This window comes from Aquarana catesbeiana, linkage group LG04, assembly GCF_042186555.1.
Source record: "Aquarana catesbeiana isolate 2022-GZ linkage group LG04, ASM4218655v1, whole genome shotgun sequence".
NCBI classification, from domain to species: Eukaryota; Metazoa; Chordata; class Amphibia; order Anura; family Ranidae; genus Aquarana; species Aquarana catesbeiana.
Window position 1 is genome coordinate 187,587,546 of NC_133327.1, and position 19,843 is coordinate 187,607,388.

Below are 19,843 nucleotides of genomic sequence, written 5' to 3' on the forward strand. Positions count from 1 at the left end.
ACTACCCCACCCTGCCCCTATACTGCCCTAGCCTGTCCATATACTACCCTAGCGTGCCCATTTACTACCCTAGCCTGTCCATATACTACCCTAGCCTGTCCATATACTACACTAGACTGTAGATATACTACCCCAGCCTGCCCCTATACTGCCCTATCCTGTCCAAATACTACCCTAGTCTGTCCATATACTACCCTAGCCTGTCTATATACTACCCTAGCCTGTCTATATACTACTTTAGCCTATCCCTATACTACCCTAGCCTGTTTAAATACTACCCTAGCCTGTTTATAATTGGTATATCATATAATTGTGCATATAGACAAGGTGCTGTTGCATGTAAATCTGAATTCCTGATAAAATTACTTTTAGTTTTAATTATGGTATAAAATGATGGATGTGCGGGCCTTTTGGTGGGCATAATTTTTTTTGGGGTGGGGGCAGCATTTCATTCTTGGACCCAGGCAGCACAATGTCTTGGGCCAGCCCTGGGTAAGCCTATAGTAAGGCTTCTGTATAGGTACAGCAAATCTCTCTTAAACATGCACGGTTTAGGAGATATTTAGTTTTGATGCAGCCGATGCACCATCACCGGCACCTGCGCTCTGAAGGAACGGCATACTTGTGCCATGAACGGTGGCTCCCTCGGGCATGTGCGGGAGTGACTTCATCGCAGCTCCGGCTACCCACACAGCCAAAGTCCGTGAACCCGGAAGGAAGACCGGGTGAAGATGGAAGAGCCTTCAGCAGTGACAGCACGCCGCTGGGTGGCTTCGTTCCAAGGTAAGTTTCACAATAATGTGCTACCATACGATGCAGGATTTAAACAAAAAACAAAATGACGATTTACTACAGCTTTAATAGATCTAGCCACAGACACTTATGAACAATTTGAAATGTATGGATTATATGAAGTACTCACTGATACTAATTACCAATACCTATTTTTAGTGTCATGTGACTTTTTTTTTTTAGACTAATAAAAAATTACCTGTTCACATGTATGCAAATTGGATGCCTTTTAAACCACATCCGATTTGCATGACATATGAACCAAAATCCTTTTCTATGGAGTCTGTTCACATACTTGCAGGCCGGCTGCAGTGCGATTTAAAAAAAAAGAGTCCGGTACGATTTCCAGCCCAGTTCAGGTGTGAGTTCCAATGTCATACACTTTAACAATTCACACTGGAATCGAAACAGAACCACTGAAACAAACTGCACTGGACTCTTACAAATCGCACTGCAATCCAGCCCCTTACATATGTGAACCCAGGCTTAGGCAGCGGTTACAGTCTGCGGACTTGAAGGTATTGGTTTTAGTATTGAAGCATTTGCACGAGTACAAGCAAATGCTTAGCATCGGTAACGCTAGTATGGATAGTCAGTGCCTGAGACAAACCTAAAAGGACAAATCCATAAATTATATTTTTTATTGCAGGAAAACTCAAGAATGCTAAAATAAAACAGTGTCTGGCCAGACAGTTCATAAAAAAAATAATAAAAAACCTTCACAATTTTTTCTGCACCTGTTGCAAAGACCCAAAGCAATAAATGGCAATGAATGTATACACGTGTTAAACTTTTACTATGTGGTCAAACAAGACCTTTTTGTTACCCCACTATGCAAAGGAACCTGTAAAGCCTCTAAAGCAGGCATGTCCAAAGTCCGGCCTGCGGGCCAAATACGGCCCTACTGGTAATTTGGATATATACATCTTTTGTGGCCCCCCAACGAATCCCTGAGCTCCGCGGATTCATGGGGGGAGGGCACAAAAGATATATACTGTATTTATCGGTCCTCGGAGGGGATAGGGAGGGGGCGGGATGAGTGCCATCGTATTATATACAGGAGAATCTCCTGTTTACTCGACAGCCGCTGTAATGGGAAGTCCCGTCTCCTGGGCTGGCCTTGGACGGCTGTTCTGAACTTTTGTTTATCATAGGAGGTGGGACTTTGTATTAAAGAGGCCACCGAGTACACAAGAGATTCTCCTGTATGTAATCTGTTGGCGCTCGTCCCGCCCCCCTCCCTGTCCCCTCCGAAGCTACAGATGGGCATGGATCAGGCTGCACTGATGGCAATGGTGAGGCTGCATTCATGGCAATGGTAAGGCTGCATTCATTACAATAGTGAGACTGCATTCAGAGGCTATATTCATGGCAATGGTGAGGCTGCATTCAGAGGCTTCATTTATTACAATGGTGAGGCTGCATTCAGAGGCTACATTCATGGCAATGGTGAGGCTGCATTCATGGCAATGGTGAGGCTGCATTCAGAGGCTGCATTTGTTACAATGGTGAGGCTGCATTCAAAGGTTACATTCATGGTAATGGTGAGGCTGCATTCATGGCGATGGTGAGGCTGCATTCATGGCGATGGTGAGGCTGCAGATGGGCACTGATTAGGCTGCATTGATGGGCACTAACCCTTATTTTGCTTCACAGTTTCTTTATTTAAAATGTAAGTTTTTTCCTAAAACTTCCCTCAAAGTGAAAGTGCGTGTTATACTCCGATAAATACAGTATATACAAAATAACACGCCCAAGCTCATCTTTAGACTCTTCACCACACACAGCCACAAAAGGCAAAAGAATTCCTGTTGGACAGTGTATTAGTTAATTTCCATTTAATTCTAACGGTTCAAAGAATGTCAGGCAAAATGGTCGGCCCTCACACGTGTTTACTTCATCAAATCTGGACACCCCTGCTCTAAAGCTTCCCTGAGACGTGTGAAAATAATGGTGCAAGGTCACACATAGCAACTTTTTCTTAACTTTACACAGAAAATGCAAGTCAATAACACACATCTAGAAGAACCGTTAGTAAGCATAAGCACAAATGCATAGAAAAATGCACAGTATAAGTCAGGCTCCACGTTTATGCATTGTGGTAGTGCATTGTAAAATGTGTTTTACCCCACATTACCAAAACTCAAAGGTAATACACTGTACACAGAACAGCACACCATCACATATTTATTAGCAGCCTATGTACTTGTACCAGATCTCCAAAAATGCTTTGTCATTTTTTGTGCATTGAGGTGTACTGCTGGTTCATGCAAAACGAATAAGCTGCCTTAAAACAGCATGCCATAATGTTAACACATCTAGGGAGGTGAAATGGCCGTTACTGCGGCTGCATAGATGTAAACTGCAACAGTTCGGTTTGTTGCAGGCTGGCTGGTAAGTAAGCAGGGAATTTTTCTTTGTTTTTTGACATGCGTCGCCCTTTGCAGCATGTTCTCCTTGCTGCAAAGGCTAATTATAGGTTTGGGTGGTTGCCATTTGTTAGTACTGTTGGTAAATTGGTGAGGGAATGCACTGGATACCTTAACTGCCAATGTGCTTATGCTGGTTGTCCAGCGCACCCCAATACCTTTAAGGAGGGGTGGGCTCCCTCCGGACATACCCACCCTTAATCTATTCAATAATATATATGTGCTCATCTGTGAAGACTCTCAAAAGTATACTGGGGTGCCGTGAAGTGGACTGCAGTACACTGGGGTGCAGTGAAGTGGCCCTGCAGCTTATGCATATGTTTGCAAATATATGCAAAATGAAACCCCTTGTTTTTAACATGAACTGTTAGATGGTCAATGTGATTTGCTGTAGGCTGGCTGGTGTGAGCTGGAAATGGTTTGTTTTTGTTTGTTGTTTGACATGCATCGCCCTTCCATGTGCTCCTGGGAGCAAAAGTTTGTTATACGTTGGAGTGGTTGCTGTTTGATGGTACTATAGATGTGAACTGGCCCATAATTTTACATGAAATACAGGAGTCCTGTTTGAGTATACATGTCCCATAACCCAGACAATGATAAGGAACGAAATGTAAATTTTTATATATCAGTAACTATTCCAGTTCTTGTACAAATACAGGTGACTTTAGGTAGCAGGTTCAATTTACACGTGATCTAGTTACAAGTGTGGATAACGAACAAGAAGAAAAATTAATGTTGCAAGATGATCACTTTTGCCAAACAAAATGTTTACTTGTGCCAGTCCTGTGCGTAATAGGTAGTCCTGAGAAGGGCCACAGGCTTTTTAGAACGCAAAGTTCTCCATGTCTCTTGTGAGCTACAAATAAAGACTTAACAATTAAATTACAACCTAGTCATAACAACAATCTGGCTTCTCACATTACACGCTAGGCTGCACTTACATAGCTGAAATAGTAAGCTGGTAATGCCATTATGATTTGGTGCCAGATATTAATTCCTTAATGTTCTGTATTAATGTCCTGAGAGACAGCATACAAAAGAAAAGGGAAGGACGGCAAGGGTATATAAAATAAACTTTGCGATTCTAGGACTGTGAGCAAATGCAATGCTAAATTTGGTCTAATGAAAAATTGCAATCTTGGAGCTTTTAATAAATCCTCCAGTACTAAAGTAGATCAGCCAAAACATTCTATTCTAGTATTGAGTTAGCACAACTGCCAGGTGTTTATGTATGTCTGAATTGCCCTTGGGAAAAAACACCATGGCAAGTATTGTTTTTAGAACAGATTGTGGGGGAAAAGTCCAAATCTTTACAGATTTCTGCGAAACAGGAAGCAAGGGGAAACTTGCAATGAAGACACCCGTTCCAATGCCAGTTGTCAGAGGGTTGGTTTTCCCCTCATTTCCTTTCATGTCCTTCAGACTAAAGCCTAGTACAGACATGGGCCGAATGTCGGCTGGCTTAATAGATACTGGCCGAAATTTGGCCTGTGGGTATGGCAGCGGGTCCGACAGAAGCCGGCTTCTGTTGAAGGCTCATGACCGAAAAAGGTCTGCTGACCGGCTCCTGATCGGAGTGTTCTGGCAGTGGGGCATCCCCCTGTCAGAACACAATAGCATAGCAGGGGAGATCGCTATAATAACATCGGATTGTTAGTACAGTGGCTCCGATCTGAGCTGTCCATTATTTTCCGTTCAACCTGCTGGGGTGTGTACAAGCCTTAAGGAGTTGATTTACTAAAGAAAAATAAGCAGTTCACTTTGCAAGTGCAGTTCCACTCTGCAAAGGATTCTGCTGGCTTTCATTATCCAATCAAGTGCAAGCAAAAATTATGTTTTTATTTTTTTTTTTTTTCCCTGCATGTGATTGAGTATGCTTTACAAAGTGAAGCCTCACTATATTCACAAAGCTTACATTTACTGGGGAAACATCCCTTGCAGAGTGCACCTTCAGGTGTAATTGCCTTTATTATATTAACTCCTAAGACTAGGGAAATGTTCCTAACTGGGATTTAGAAAGCAACCACAACCTGACAGGCTCTAATTCTTCCTCCTTCTATCCAAAACAAACAGTCAGCTGAAGTTTCACTTTATTACCTACAAGCCGAAGTCCAAGGAGAAAGTAATGGGTGCAGTAGGTCAGTTCTTGAACTCCAGCTAAAGGATCTTGGCACTACAGAGTAATGCTTGTCATAGAAAGAACATTTGATACTCTTGAATGGTCCTCTGGTCTCCCAACATTTACATTTACTACACTGTGAAAACTGAGTGAGCTCTCAATAACTGCCTATAGAGATGAAAGGGGAGCTGAGATACAAAACTATAACCTGCCTTACTAGTGCCTTTGTTTACCTGTCACCTCATTGAACAGGAATTGTTTATTGCAGAATCTGATATATTGAGTAACAGTATCAGTGTGTGTATGGTAGCTTATGGCTTATGTATTAGAATACACTGTTCATCAACAGTACTTCTCCTCACATTGAGGATTCTGATCACAGCCCAGAATATAAGCATCCTGATCCTGTCACATCTGACCAATGCAGTGGTCAGATGTGACACCTGGGCAAGAATCAGGCAGTTTATGGCAACTTTAGAGGGTGATCAGGAGTACTTCCCAAAGTCTAAAATCCTCATCATCACTCACGGTGATGTTCAATAGGGCCAATCTCATCAGTTAAATGAACAAAGACGTTAAGTAACCACAAATGCACCACCTCCATTCACTGGACGAATTGAAAAAATGCTGTAGGACTTGCCATGCTTTTCAAGAACAAGCAGATGTCTTTCCCACCTTCTTTTCTTGGTGAGATATCTGCCTGTCTGTGGCCAGCCCAAAAATATCGGATAATTACACCTGTTTATGAAGACCTATTAGCAATGATTATGTATTTATTTTTATTCAAAAGAGGACTATAAGCATCTAAACTGACCATCAATTATAATCCACATTCAATTCTTGAAAATCAGCAACAATTTCTGTGAAAGCATTGTTTATGGGGTCTTCTAAAAGTCATACAGAAGAATAAAAAATACAGTTAGAAGCACTGCTTACTCCTCATCATATCATCCAGAAGCTGTAAATGGTGGTGGTGGGGGGCAGGCACAGATACTGTAAGGCTTCTAATGACCTTGGATGTTATTAAAACAGAGAGGGCACAGACAGCAAATCAATCAGATTTAGTAGATCTAATTTTATTGAGAATATAATTATTTCTTTGGACTGGATGTTTTCATTTACATTCACTCTAAGTTTATTTCCAGCATGTTCAGTTTTTACTGTGTACCAGAAAATGACGAATATCATCTGGTAGAAACTAAGCTATGTAGTTGGCATTGTCCCCTTCCGACAGATAAGGATAGCTTTCAATGAGAGAAACAATGATCTTTTGTGTAACTCTCTTTGAATCCAGAACATGGACAGACCTAAAGCAGACTGGCAACCAATTGTGGATGTTACAAATAAATATTTCTTGCATTTCAGGGACTCTCTGTATATGCAAATATATTTGCAACATTGAAAATGCAGTACACATCATAGTAAACATAGTGATCACGGCTATGTTTACTATACTGTAACAAACTACTGCTAGAGCAAAGTGGCAAATATTTAATTAACTGTCAAACCAAAAAAACAGCTAAAAGATAATGAATAACAATGTATATGGGCAAAAACGGTATCCTTTGTATTTAGCAACCAGACACAATGGGGCTGGTTTATAAGCATGTTCATTATGTAAAGTGAATTTTCACTCAACTAAGTGAATGAGATAAAGTTTAAAGTAGAACCATAGGCAACATTTTTTTTTTCATTTTGAATAGAGCAAGGGAGGGTTATATCCCTAAAATATTTTTTTTCGCCATCTGTGTCCCATTGCAGAGATTTCCCTTCACTTCCGGTCCCATAGCCAAACAGGAAGTGAGAGGATATCTCTGCAAATTAAGGGAATCTCTTTGGGATGCCCAGGTCACCAGAAATAGTATCCCCATTGGAAGATTTCCCCTCTATTACTCTTCTTGGAACAACCAAAATTTGCGATGATCTTTTACCTTTAAGCTGCTTTCACATGGCGCCTGCATAGCGCCTGTAAAGCGCCTCTCCTCTCACTCCAGTCTGAAAGCTCGAGTGCTTTCACACTGGAGCAATGCGCTGGCAGGAAGCCAAAATTAGTCCTGCAAGCCGCATCTTTGAGGCACTGTAGGAGCGGTGTATACACCGCTCCTACAGCGCCCCTGCCTATTGAAATCAATGCTGCAGCGGTGCTTTGCAGGCGCTTATAACCCCTCTTCAGCCATTAGTGTGGGTTAAAAGCGCCCTGCTAGCAGCTGAAAAAATGCCGCCAAGAATAGTGGCGCTTTACCACCGATCCTCCCAATGCCCCAGTGTGAAAGTAGCCTTACTTTCAATGATAATGACAGGACAAACAGAAAGGGTGAATCTCCCTAACAGGGGCACAGAAAGCAATACAAACTGACAAGTGTTCTAATCTCTCTGCAATCTATCCAAAACCAAAAAAAAGAAAAGTTTTGCTTTAGTTACACTTTAATGAAAATGTACTTTGCAGAGTGCCCAAACATAAGCAAGGGGAAAAAAAGATTTTTGCCCAGACATGACTGAATGATTGAAGTCATCACAGCTACTTTGCAAAGTGAACATGCTCCACTACTTTGGTAAATCAATTTTATTTAATTTGACTTCTTATTTTGTGGCAGCTGAAGGTCAGAAAATGTCATAGTTTTGAAACATTCACATCTCAATAGTTACTATTTTGGCAATCACTCCAGGTGCACTGCAAATATGAATTTTGGAAGTGTGTAATGAAGGGAACCTTTTTTATTCCTAATAAAAATAAGTGAAGAACTAGTTCAAAAATATCTTCCAGCATCGTATTTCCACCTGACCACGTGATGTTTGTGTTCAAAGCTCAAATACATGGTATAAAACCTAGTACACACAATGAGATTATCAAAAGAACGATTGTCCGTTGTTTTTTTTTGTTTTTTTCTTGCATGCCATTTTCATATCGAAAATGACGAGGTTACTAAAATACAAAAAAGAATAAAAATTCAGAAGTGATGCAATGTATTGTATTTTTGGATTTAAAATGTACTGATTAAACGAAAATCTGGTATGGTACGAGAAAATTTTTTGTTTTTGGCCATTCGGAAAATTTCAGACGAAAACTGTGTACTAGATCAGATTATCATACAATCTCTTTGAAAACTGTATTTTTTGTATGATTTTTTGATTGTGTGTAGGGGCTTTAAAGTGATAAAGGTAAAAAAAAAAAAAACATGTCTATATTTACCTGCTCTGTGCAGTGGAATTGAACAGAGCGGCCACAAACCTCCTCTATTCGCATCCCCCGCTGGTGCTCCTGGCCCCTCCCCTCTGCCCAGTGCAAGCAGCTTCCCATGGGGGCACTCATGCGTGCTTGCACTCGAGCCCCACCCCCCACTCCCTCATCACTGGCTTTGATTGACAGCAGTGGGAGCCAATTGCTCCAGGTGCCCCAGCAAAGCCAGCGAGACCGAGAAGTGAGGGGAGAGAAGAGCTGCAGACGTGCGTGGCTCTGGATCAAATGAGGGCTCAGGTAAGTAAAAGGAGGGGGGGGGGGGGTTTAGGGGGATGCTGACACCTAAACACTTTTTACTTTAATGCAAGGAATGCCTTAGGGTAAAAAATGTTTAGGCTTTACAAACACTTTAAGGCTACATTCACACTTGACCTGAGCGTTTTTTCTTTTAGGTGTTTTTTCAGACCCAGTTTTTCAGCTCGAGGCTCGATGCTCAGAAATGCTCAACACACAAAACCCCATTAATTTCAATGGCCTCTGTTCACATTTGAATGTTTTGTCACCTGTAGAAAAAGGCCTGTTGCTCAAAAAAGTACATGAGCTACTTTTCAGGCAGATTTGGGTGTTTGTGTCCCCATACACTTCAATGGAAAATGCCTGAACAGTGAGAAACCAGCGTTTTTTTCGGGCGCTTTTAGCTCAAACAGCATCTCCCCTCCCCTTTTCTAGCATCACTCCACACCTTACAGAGGTTTCTATTGGCCTTAACAAAAACACCAACATTAAAAAGTCTGAAAAGCCTATATTTGCAGATCTACTCAAAAAAACGCTCAAAAAACACTTGAAAAAACTTCAGGATTTATTTGAGCAGATTTGCAAATATAGGCATTTTTACTGTGGCCAAAAAAAACCTGCATAAGGTGTGGAATAATGCTAAAAAAGTGGAGGGGAGCTGCTGTTTGAGCTGAAAACGCCTTAAAAAATGCAAGAAAAAAAATGCTAGTTTCTTACTGTTCACGCATTTTCCATTGAAATCTATGGGGACAAAAACGCTCCAATCTGCCTGAAAAGTAGCTCATGTACTTTTTTGAGCGCCAGGCATTTTCATACAGGCGACAAATGCTAAAATTTGAACAGAGGCCATTGAAATGAATGGGGTTTTTCTTGTAAAGCGTTTGCGCATCAAGCTTAGCTTTGACTTGAAAAAGGCTCACATGTAAACAGGCTCTAAGGGTGCCCTAGTCTTTGTGGGTGGGTAAGTCAGTGGATTTAATAATAACTGAAAATAGTTAAATACACTGAAATACATGAGTGATCTTACATAGGTTGAAAAAAGACACAAGTCCATCTAGTTCAACCAAAAAAAAAGAAAAACAATACAATCCCATACACACAATCCTTCACCCACAGTTGATCCAGAGGAAGGGGAAAAACCCCAGCAAAGCATGATCCAATTTGCTACAGCAGAGGAAAAAATTCCTTCCTGATCCCCCAAGAGGCAATCGGATATTCCCAGGATCAACTTTACCTATAAAATGTTAGTACCCAGTTATATTATGTACATTTAGGAAAGATTCCAGGCCTTTATTAAAGCAATCTACTGAGCTGGCCAGAACGACCTCTGGAGGGAGTCTATTCCACATTTTCACAGCTTTTACTGTGAAGAAACCTTTCCGTATTTGGAGATGAAATATTTTTTCCTGTAGACGTAAAGAGTGCCCCCTTGTCCTCTGTGATGACCTTAAAGTGAATAACTCAACACCAAGTTCCCTATATGCACCCCTTATATATTTGTACATGTTGATCACATCCCCCCCTTAATCTCCTCTTCTCAAGAAGGAATAGATTCAGTTCCACCAATTTTTCCACATAGCTGAGTTCCTCCATGTCTCTTATCAGTTTGGTTGCCCTTCTCTGCACTTTCTCCAGTTCCCTGATATCCTTTTTGTGAACTGGTGCCCAAAACTGAACTGCATATTCCGCATGAGGTCTTACTAATGATTTGTACAGGGGCAAAATGATATCTCTCTCTCTGGAGTCCATACCTCTCTTAATACAAGAAAGGAATTTGCTCACTGAAAACCGAAGCTTGGCATTGCATGCTATTATTGAGCTTATGATCTACCAAAACCCCCAGATCCAGATCTCCACCATTGATTCCCCCAGTTGTACGCGCCCCTAGTATCTATGATGCATGCATATTCTTAGCCCCAGCATAACTTAACATTTATCAACATTAAACCTCATTTGCCACTGATGTCATTCCACTGCATATAGCTTGGTGTCATCTGCAAAGACAGAAATGTTACTTTTAATCCCAGGCCCTATATCATTTATAAAGGTATTAAAAAGTACAGGTCCCAGCACTGAACCTTGGGGTACACCACTGATAACCTTAGACCATTCAGAATAAGAGTCATTAACCACTACTCTCTGAATTCTGTCTTTTAGCCAGTTTTCTATCCATTTACAAACTGATATTTCCAAGCCTGTAGACTTTACCTTACACATGAGACATGTGTGTGGGGTACTGAGTCAAACGCTTTTGCACAATACAGGTATACCACGTCCACAGCAACTCATCTGTCCTAGGTTTTACTTGCCTCCTCATAAAAAGAAATCAGGTTTGTTTGACAACTTCTGTCTTTCATGAATCCATGCTGTCTGTTGCTTAAAATATTTTTTTCCAGCTAAAACTCATCTATGTGTTTTTTTATTAACCACCTCCCACCCAGCCACTGCACATATACGGCCGGGTGGGAGCTTCCTCCTTCTGAGTGGACGTTCAGGAACGTTCCTCAGAAGGAGGGGGATCGCGCGCGTGCGTGCCCTTGCAGCGGCGCGATCACGATCCACTTGTGTCACCCGGACACGGCGCACCTCCGATCGGCAGAAGGGCTCTGTGATTGGCCCTCCTGATCACATGATGACTGTGTACAATCACAGCCATCATGTGATGTAAACAGAGAGCTGGTTGCTAAGCGATCGGCTCTCCTCTCTTCACACGGAAGTTTGTCAGTGAGGTGAGGAGAGAGGATCGCTGCATCCAGCCGGTGATCAGTGAGTATGAGCTGTTTTTTACAGCTTTTTACACACTGATCACCGGCCCAGTGTCCTCACACAGTGTAAACACACAAGGTCCGCTACATAGTGTCCCCAAAACACTGTCCCCACACATGTCCCCACACAGTAAAAACACCTGTCCCACATATGTAACAGTAAAATCATATGTCCGAATGATCATCTGCACACATATGTCCGTGATCATCTGCGCACATATGTCCGTGATCACACAAACCAATTATTATACACTTAACGGGATTTTTTTTACCAAAGACATGTAGCAGAATACATTTTGGCTTAAATTTATGACATAATTTGATTTTATTAGATTTTCCTTAAAACAGAAAGTAGAAACAATTGTTTTTCTTTTAAATTTCTGCTCTTTTTTCGCTTATATCGCAAAAAATAAAAAACTGATTTGTGAATAAATACCACCAAAATAAAGCTCTATTTGTGTGAACAAAATGATAAAAATTTCATTTGGGTACAGTGTTGCATGACTGCGCAATTCTTATTGAAAGTGCGAGAGCGCTGAAAGCTGAAAATTGGGAAAAGTGGTTTAAGCTCTCCAGTATCTTCCCGACTATAGAAGTTAAACTAACAGGTCTATAGTTACTTGGTAAAGACTTTGATCCCTTTTTAAATATGAGCACCATATTGGCCCTGTGCCAATCCAGTGGTACCATTCCAGTCATTAAAGAGTCCCTAAATATTAGAAACAATGGCCTTGAAATGACAGAGCTCAATCTGTACATCTCTTCACCCAGGTGTCCTTCAGTAAGCAAGCTCAGTCTGCTACATTTGCTACATTGTGCAATGTAGCAAAAGGCAATTACAGGAGGCTAGTACAAAGATTGATGGAGGGACTAGTGGAAAGAAATCCATAATTTGATTTATTTGGGGTATCTCATATTTGCCTATTCTTACACTGAATATCTGCTGTGTGTTCAACTGCGCGAGTGTCTAGTGAATTCATTTACCAAAGAACACAATGTTCTCTAGGCTACAAAACATATAAAACAGAATAGCTGATGATTGTTGCATGTAAAGATTCCATAACTGGGCCTGGGGCTTTTAGTTACATCTCTGATAAACATTTCCATTTCTTGTCTTATCTAATAAGTGCAATATATCCATCACGTGATGTTAAAATGAGCTTAAAAACAATGAAATAGAGGAGTCTGAGTGCACTACCTTCACCACGACCTCTCTTAGTAAGGCAGAATAGACCCCATTAGAGCTGGGCTTTTCATCCATTTATTTCCTCATCTACTCATCAGTCAGTAATGGCATACAATGTGTTTCACTTAATATATGTTTTATCAATTGGCATTTTACAAACAATGACAGGCAAGCACAGACTTTCCCTGTTGAACACCAGCCCATATTCCATTTGCAGGAAGAAACGTTAAGGTATACAAGTCACAAGGAAAGAAGTAATCTTTGTTTAAGGGGAGGAAAAAGGCACGCACCAGCTTAGCGCCTTCTGTTAAATCGTACCAGATGGAGATAGACACACACTCCAGCTCCACAAAACCACCCAGAAACTAGAGTGTGACAAAATGCAGCGTTCATTCCTATGAAGTACATGACAATAAATGAACATTGAATGAAGTCATCACTTTAACTCATTATAAAATAAAATTGATTTTAGACACACTTCAGCTCTAAGTTTTTTCCAATATGAAATTCTCTCCCACCGATTAAGGACGACTCTTCCTTTCAATTTTCTGTGTAGAAACACATGCATTTTTAATATCAGATATCAGATATATCTCCCAAGACTTGTTTTATAGGAATATGCGGTCATATGGAGGGCTTCAGATCACCAGCAAGCCGCTTGTAAAAGTAAACAGTCTTTATTGGTCTCTTTAAAACAGGCAAACACAAAGCTCTTTCTTTAGCAAAAGTCAGGCCCGTCTCATGGGGCAGACTTTACCGAGAGTCCGCTTGCTCAGCAGGGGATCTGTCTACTGATCCCCGCTGAGCAGGAGGATGGCTGGTCCGTATCTGCTCCAGCTTATGTAGAGAGGACACAGATACAGCCCACTATGGGCAGTCGGGTGTAAATGGACCGCCATCCGTCTGTTTTTAGTGGATCAGATTGGGTGTAGACGTACACATCTGCCTCTCCATAGAGGAGAAGAAAGGGTCCAATCGGGTCCACCTCAAAATTGACTGGCAGACCCAATCAGAACCCTCTCTTCTCCTCTATGGGCCTGAATCAAACAGTTCATAGTCCTGGTATCCAGAAAACCATACAACACAGCTCACTGCCAAATTCTCAGTCCCACATTAACAATATGCTACTTGATATTATTACAAATGAAATATTGGACAAGGTACAAAGTTTTAAAATAAAAGTGCACTGCATTCAATGCATTCAGCAGTATTTTCTGTAAATTGCAGTATATCAAACGCCTTATCACAAAAGCAACATCTGCTCTAGCTTACACCTAGAAGCCTTGCTTATTTAATAGGACCTTGATCTGCAGGTGTTTACTGAGTGCTGATGAAAGAGGATAATCCATTAAAGTAAAAAAAAAAAAAAATTCTGCACTATGCCAAGTTTCTGCAGAGTGCAAGTCTATGTTTGAGGGGAAAAAAAAACATATTTAGTACACTCAGTATCTCTCCAATACATGCACATTTCCCTTTTATCTATTTTTTTAATGTTGCAAATACAGTAGAGAAAATAATTCATTTGATCCCCTGCAGATTTTGTAGGTTTGCCCACTTACAAAGAAATGAAGGGTCTATATTTTATCATATGTGTATTTTAAATTGATAGAGACAGAATATCAATCACAAATCCAGAAAAAAAACACAATACAAATGTTATAAAATGAGTTGAAGTTCAGTGAACAAAAAAAGTAAAACATGACTTAGTACTTGGTGGAGAAACACTTGTTTAAGGTTTCTTGGCTGTCACTTGGCAACTCAAAGTTTCAGCTGCCTTCATAAATTTTCTATAGGATTAAAATGAGAAGTCCAGCCTGAGCTCGTTTGGCTGGGCTTCTCCTATGGGTCACAGGAGTGCAATTCGTTTTGCACTCCTGTGACCCGTTTTCATCAGAGAGCGGACTGAAGTTCGCTCTCTGCTGATGTCACTGGAATCAGTCCAGGCACAGCGTCATCGCGACAATGGAAGTCTGGATCCGCCAGGTGCCTGGATTGACACCCATCTCAGGCTCTCAGCGCTTCAGTGAGCATGGAGGAGCAGAGCAGAGTAGCTGCTGATTGACAGTCAGCAGCTCTCTGCTCGGGGAGCTGTGAGAACCGAGCCAACCGGCGATGTTCAATTGCTTGGTTCTCAATGTAGAGGCACTGGGGGACTGATGCTGCATTCACCTAGGCAAGCATGATGGGGGGAAAAAAACCCAGAACCCATGCTTCTCTTTTAAGGTCTGGAGACTGGCTAGGCCACTCCATTACCTTTAATGTGTTTCTTCTTGAGCCACTCCTTTGTTGCCTTGGCGGTATGTTTTTGGTAATTGTCATGTTGAAAGACCCATCCATGACCCACCTTCAGTGTTTTGAGGGAAGAAGGTTCTCATCCAAGATTTTAAAATATATGGCCCCGTCCATTGACACCTCAATGTGGCAAAGTCAGCCTGTACCTTTAGCAGAGAAAACGTCCCAAAGCATAATGTTTTCACCTCTGTGCTTGACTGTAGGAATGGTGGTTCTTAGGGTCATAGTCAGCATTTTTCTTCCTCCAAACAAAGCAAGTCGAGTTAATTCCAAAGAGCTCAATTTTGGTCTCATCTGACCACAGCACTTCCCCCAATCCTTCTCTGAATCATTTAGATGTTCATTGGCAAACTTCAGACTGGCCTGTACATGTGCCTTCTTGAGGAGGAGAAACTTACAGGCTCTGCAGGGTTTCAATCCATGGCGGTGTATTGTGTTACCAATGGTTTGTTTGGTGACTGTGGTCCCAACTGCCTTGAGCTCATTCACACGCTCCTCCTGTGTAGTTCTGAGCTGATCCCTCACTTTTCCTTATGATCATCCTTACCGCATGAGGCGAAATTTTGCATGGAGCTCCAGACCAAGGGCTATTGATGGTTATTTTGTATTTCTTCCATTTGTGAATAATCACTCCAACAGTTGTCCTCTTCTCACCAAACTTCTTGCTGATGGTCTTGTAGCGCATTTTAGCCTTGTGTAAGTCTACAATCTTGTCTCTGACGTCCTTTGACAGCTCTTTGGTCTTGTCCATGATGGTGGGTTTGAATGGAAGAGAGAAATTCTGTGGACAGGGGTCTTTTATACACATAATGAGTTATCATTAGAAGCATCTTCTTAAATTGACAGGACTAATCTGTGTAGCACATGAGCACATACAGTAGGCAGTTTGTGGGAGCCAGAATTATTGTTGGTTGGTAGGGAATCAAATACGGTACTTATTTTATTCACTGAAACGCAACTGAATTTATAACATTTGTATCATATGTTTGTTCCTGAATTTTTGGTTAATATTCTGTCTCTAACATTTAAAATACTATGATAAAAATTATAGAACCTTCATTGCGGGCAAACTCACAAAATCTGCAGGGGGATCAAATAATTAATTTTCCCCACTGTAAATATCTGTGGGTCTGTCAGAAATCAAGTGAGTACCTAACTTCCTGTTCACACTGCCTCTTCTGGATTGAATAAGCAGTGTTATCAGACAGGGCCAGTTCTCTTCTGTTAAAAACCGATCAACCCTGTTTGTTTAATGGAGATGAGAGGGAAGGTGTTCTGTAGTCCAACAGAAGGGGCCTGGGCAGGGCTGGAAACACTGTTTAGGATTTCAGTGAAAAGCAAATTCCTTTTTACTTATTTCATCTGTGTATCAATGGCTATTTAAAAAACATACCTATTGTCAACAATCATATATTGATTTCCACATTGTATTTCAATTATATCTAGCCTACTCCTATTAATATAAACAATCTTAAAAGTCTAAAACTTTGTGAAGATCCTCACACATTCCCTTCTTTGAATTCTATGACACATTCACTATGTCTTATTGCACACATTTCACAGAGCCTGCCTTCAGAACTACAGAGGTGCTGGGAGGAGGCATTTCAGGTGGTGGAGTCAGTACAGGAATCACCGCTTGCAGGCAGCAAGGTACCATGGGATATGTAGGCCTTAAAAAAGTAAAACAGCAGTAAACAGCAGATGAGAAGTCTCAAAGCATGCAGGGAATCCAGGAAGTTGTGGAAAGAGATGGACAGCAGACTAGCAGCACTCACAACATGAAAGGAGATTCTATTGGATTGTCAAAAATAACTATTGTTTGTATTGTTATTACAATGCTGATGTTATTAAATGATGTTTGTGACCATAGATTTCCTTAAGGGCTTGTTTACATTTGCTTCGCTATATGAAACATGATCTGTGTTCAGATCAATCTTAAGTGAGCATTTGACAGGCAGTGAGGAGTCATTGCATCACCTCCCCACCACCTGTTTTTACCCACTAAATACTGGACAACTTTGTCACAACTGCATGTGTTGCAGGGCGTCTGCAGCGGGGCGCCAATCACTTGAATGGGTCATACTCGGCAGGTGGTATTACCCACCAAGCTTGATAAGGGTACAATTTCTGCCGTTGCCATGAAGCAAAGCATTGCGAATTGCACTCCTGTGACCCATAGGAGAAGCCCAGCCAAACAAGCTCAGGCTGGACTTCTCCTTTAAAAAGAAAACAAACATTTATACTCACCTAGGTGGATGCAGCATCTATCCGATGCTTCCACTATCCCCCACTGCCTCTACACCGAGAACTGAGCAATCAAAGACTGTTGATCGCTCAGTTCTCGGTCTTCAGTGAGCAGAGAGCCAGTGACTGTTAGTCACTGGCTCTCTGCTCTGCCCCGCCAGTATTTACTGGAGTGCCTGGCTGTTCAGGGGGCGGGAACACCTGGTTTAGGTGCTCAGCAGTCATTACTATGATGCTTTGGGGAAGCCAAACAGCTGAACCATCTAATGTTATCTTACATCTCTAATAGTGTCATTAAACCCACACCAGCAAAAAGTGTCAGTACATGCTGGATCACATGCTGTTCATACTCGTTCAATAACTATGGGATTCATTTTCTGTATTCTACAAAAGCTTGGTTGATTCTGCTGTTAACTGTCTCTCCTTTCTTTGTCTGTGTCCCCACTTCAGCCTGAGATTGTGTAGACCAGCCGTTGCCACATCTACTGAGCATGCTCCAGTTTCAGTTCCCTTCTAAGCTGTCCATTTCCTCCTTTTCTTATCTGTGCAGCCCACAGATAAGCTGTTCATTCCCTCCTTCCTCCTCCATGCCCACTAAACAGCTCTACACTATAGAAGCGGGATATTACATGTTGATTGATGGAGGTGTCATCTCCCTGTAATTCTAAGCACATACAAACAATGGACACAGGCTAGAGGGGTGTGAAAAAGGGTGGGATTGGCAGAACCTCCCCCTATAAAGCCCACGCCATGTTTATGCACAAAAATAATAAATATTTGATTTAAAAAATATATTTGTATGCCAATTTAAAACAGTTTATTGATAATATTTATTTTTACTCTGTATTCCAGAGGTGGTTTATTTTATTTTGATCACGTGACCAGCAGCAGATGACTAGAAGCTCCTCCTGCGGATGTTCCCCTGCAGACAGGCTGGGAAAGATCTGGGTCATGCGACAGCTGTATATCGATTATGAAAAAGGGTGCTTAGATTTTTTTTTTATTCAAATATTTACAGTGCCATCATCCACCATCCATAAAGAGAAGGGATAATGTAAACTGAACAGTGTGTATTTAGTATCACTTAAAGGAGTCTTACATCTGCACTCCTGCCACAGCTATGAATAGAGAGTTCCCCATTTCCCATTGGAGTTTCCTTTAGGTTATATTATGGAGAAAGTAATAAAAAGCTAGACCACCCAAAGCTCCTCACGGCAGGCAGAACAAAAAGGCAAGAGATCTCACTGCTAAAGCTCCAAGAGATACGAGAAGCTTAGGGACTATGTCCATAACTAAAATATCACTTTGGGATGAACAGGTCATTTAAACTGCTTTCAGTTATGATTGCACATACTACATATACTGTCAAGTTTCCAAACAAATATGTCAACCATGAAAAACAGATGAAGTGGAAAATCCCTATGGGTACCATTATGTCAATGTAATACCGTAATTTAGCTAAATGACTGAAATTATTACAACCTCCTTTCCTATGTGCCATATCAATTACATAGAATACACCTACATTTTTTTGTAGTTTATACATTATAGAAATATCTTTGAATTTTCTTTCCTATGTCCCCTAGTATTTATATAGAACACGCTTCAGTCTTCTAGTCCAAACACTACCAGGTTCCGATGGAATACAACTCTAGGTTATCCAAAAATGGACACTTTTTTCCACCATATGAATAAAAGCATCACATTTTTTGCTGGGCAACATTACTACACTGGCTCACTTTTACTACCTCACTGACTACCAAATATGAATAGATTTGTGTTGCACTGCGACTGTCTAGCCAGTGATTACAGTAACGTTATAGACATGCAGCCTCTCACACCAAGCAAAGAGTATTTTAAAAAACACGGAATGAAAACATAGCAAGTGCAAATCTTCTGATTTCAATCTCTAAGCTTGTGAGAATTCACATACATTAAACTCTCCATAATCATTGGACTGTGTGTCATTCTTCAGTGAATTCCAGTTCCAGCTTTTATCATTCTAATGTTCACAAACTGTAACCTTATCCTTCAGTCAGGCCAAACGCCAAATGTCTAACTCAATAGCACAAGTGAACTGTGGGATAAGGTCAGCGTTAGAAAGACTGGTGGGAATACGGACCATTAGCTTTCAATTTGGCAAAGCATCGTTGTCTATAACTTGAGAAACATGCATTCAGTTTCATTGCAATAACCCTACTTAGCCATCAAGAACTCAGCACCAGCTCTGAAAACACAAAAACATTACAGTCCCCATTTCACTAAAGCAGTCCTAATACCAAAATAAAAAAACAAACATTCATGAATTCAGTAAGATTTGTTTCGAACATATAGCTGACATGCCTAAACATAAACAATGACACATCAAATGGACAAAACAGTCTCAAGTTAGGTGTAAAAAGTATGTTGTTAAGCAAAAATCCATATCAGGTATTTTTTTTTTTCTTGCAATTCAAAGAACCACAAGAGAAATTTTCCTTTATATCCCTTACACATGGGCTGTCTGATCAAGTCCCTTTTTTCAGGCGGACCTGATCGGACCCT

At 41.0% G+C, this 19,843-nt stretch overlaps 1 protein-coding gene across 1 annotated transcript in view; it reads right to left on the reverse strand.

Annotated features, from left to right (window-relative positions):
* The window catches only part of ARHGEF26 (Rho guanine nucleotide exchange factor 26), a 216,713-nt gene that overhangs the window by 94,935 nt on the left and 101,935 nt on the right, over nucleotides 1-19,843 (reverse strand). The window lies entirely within an intron of this gene.